This window comes from Adiantum capillus-veneris, chromosome 25, assembly GCF_014529385.1.
Source record: "Adiantum capillus-veneris isolate H3 chromosome 25, ASM1452938v2, whole genome shotgun sequence".
Taxonomy (NCBI): Eukaryota; Viridiplantae; Streptophyta; class Polypodiopsida; order Polypodiales; family Pteridaceae; genus Adiantum; species Adiantum capillus-veneris.
The window spans coordinates 31,285,665-31,288,754 of NC_140955.1; positions in this window are offsets into that span (position 1 = coordinate 31,285,665).

The window sequence follows — 3,090 nt, forward strand, 5'->3', positions numbered from 1 at the left end:
TGGAAATACGAATGTAAGTTCCAATGAGGCAAATGTACAGCCTATGGGGGTTTCTGAAAACGTTTTAGAACAGCCTATTACTGATGCAGATGTACATGATGTACTTGATGAGGAAAGGGCTGAAAATGAGCAGGCTAGAGGTATGCCAAAATGGCTGGTGCACACTTTGCGTGACAGTAAATTGGATGCACCTTTATCTAGTCGTACTCGTTCAGGCTCTCGCCATGCATCTTATGCATCAGATTGTTATGCTTTGGCTGTGTCTAGTTTACATGATGTTGAGGAGCCTCTGTCTTTTGATGAAGCACAGAATTCAGAAAATTGGATTGCTGCCATGAAATCAGAATATGATGCACTTATAGAGAATGACACATGGACTTTATGTGATTTGCCTCCTGGCAAAAAGGCCATTGGTACGAAGTGGGTTTACAAGTTGAAACGCAAGCCGGATGGTGAGATCGATCGCCATAAGGCTCGACTTGTTGCAAAGGGTTATGCACAACAAAAAGGCATAGATTATGAAGAGACTTTTGCTCCCACTTGTCGTATGACTACTGTGCGTTTTCTATGTGCATTGGCAGCTCATTTTGGTTGGGATGTACATCAATCAGACATTGTTACTGCTTTCTTGAATGGTGACATATTTGAGGAAGTTTATGTAACGCAGCCTCGCGGTTTTGTCATAAAAGGACAAGAGGACAAAGTGTGCAAATGTAAGAAGGCTTTGTATGGGTTGAAGCAATCTCCTCGTGCTTGGTATGAGAAAGCTGACACTCATTTGGTTAAACGAGGCTTTCGTAACAGTCCAACAGAAAGCACATTGTATGTAAAGCGTGAGGATGATGTATTTCTCATTGTGGTTCTTTATGTTGATGATTTGCTGATCACTGGACCAAATGAGAGACATATTGCTGAATTTAAGGCTGATTTGAATGCTACTTTCAAGATGAAAGATTTGGGGCTGTTGCATCATTACTTGGGTATACAGTTTAAGCAGTGTGATGGTGGTATTGCCTTGTGTCAGAAAAGTTACATAGAGACATTGCTATGTAAGTTTGGACTTGAGGATTGCAAACCTATTGCCACTCCCATGGAAACAGGTTTGAAGTTGAGTCTACATGATGCTGGCGATCTTGCTGATGTCACTCTTTACCAAACTGCTGTTGGCTGCCTCATTTATGTATGCAACACGAGGCCAGATATTCAGTTTGCAGTCTCGCAGGTCAGCAGATTTATGCATAGCCCAGGGTCTACGCATTGGCAGGCTGTCAAGAGGATTTTCCGCTACCTTAGTGGCACTTTACATCTTGGCTTGTTTTATCCCAAGGGGGGATCATTGCCGCCAGACTTACATGCTTTTTCGGACTCAGATTGGGCTGGTTGTTTTGACACGCGAGTGTCCACAAGTGGTTTTTGTTTCATGCTTGGCAGTTCATGTATATCATGGTTGAGCAAGAAGCAACCTACTGTGGCCACTTCAAGTTGTGAGGCTGAGTACAGGGCAGTCTTCACAGCTACGGTTGAGTGTGTATGGCTCAGACGCCTTATGGCTGACTTGGGTGTTGGACAGGACACTGCCAACACTATCTACACTGACAGTCAGAGCGCATTGGCAGTTGCGAGGAACCCAGTTTTTCATGCTCGCACAAAGCACATTGAGGTGCATTACCACTATGTCAGGGAGAGGCTCTCAGCAGGAGAGATCAGCTTGGCTTATGTGCCAACACAGGACAACCTTGCAGATCTTTTCACAAAGGCATTGTCTCGTGAGAAGCTTGAAGCTTTCCGCAAAGCTTTGGGCTTACTCCCCTTTGTGGACTGATCCTGTCCTCAGGGCATGGCACTTCCCTTTACTCATGTGCCAGCTCTCGTTCACCGCATCACTCCAGGGGGGATTTGTTACCATATACATGTGGTAGTGATGTGTGTGAACACACTAGGACCGCCGGGGCATTTTTTCCCTCTTTAGGAGGTTTTTTCCCCCGTGCATTGTATATACGCCCATCACTCTAGGGCTATCTATCTTTCCATTGCACACTAAGGAATACACTCTCTATTGTGTGCCTTGAGCTTCCTTCGTCTTCTCCAAGCTGTGTGTGTTTCTCTGCAACCCTAATTCCAACAGTCGCAAGCATATACTTGCCAATGAAAGTGTCAAGAGCAATCTCGCAACATATGCCATCTGTTTCTTTCACATACCACCCTCGATCAAGAAGCTTAGCATAGTTTTAGCAACATGTACATTGCAGGTATGAAATAACTCAACAAAGAGACCAACATAACAGAAATTTGCAAGTTTCAGCAATTTAGTGGGTACAGAGTTTCGGAGAGACCTCTGAACATCCCTATAGAGCCTGCTCCTCAATGCCTCACTCATTGTTGTGTCGGGAACGGGCCAATCCACGGAGTTCCAGTTGGTTGGTAGTGAAGCCTTCACCAACACTCCTCTGTGATTCCTTTGACTGAGTTGGTAGAAATGGTCATAGAAGAAACTACCCTCGTCTGCAAGGCTTTTGCTAGTTCTTCCCACATACTGCAAGACCCCAATATGAGAATGGGTCACACTGTAGTGGCTCCCATTCCTCGTATGAGGAAGGATAAACATATGTGAATGTAAAAGAATATAAATAAATACAAACATCTGTATAACCTAATTAAATATCTGTAATAAGAGAAGAAAAAAACAGATTCACATTTGACATGTAAGATAACATTTATGGAGGAGTGCTAAATAATTAACTCGCAGTTACACCGTGGATTATGCACCATGGAGACATCGCCGCCGTTAACAATCACATCAGAGTGAGTGAAAACATGTTGAACCAAGACCTCTTTCACAGTCTTCTTACCAACCTCGACTTTGTCAAGAACTCTTGCTTTCCATGCAGAATGAAACACATTTGTTGCCTTCGAGCTTTTTCTCCTTCTTGGCTGCATAAGAACCCAAGAACCTTTGCTTATCCTCTGCTCTTGCCATCTATTATCCGTAGTGAGAGAGTTTGAGATTGAGATAGTGATTATGCTACTACATGGTCTTCTTGGCACACTAATGGTGAGGTTAGTTGGGGACAGTGTAGAGCAACCTCTAGA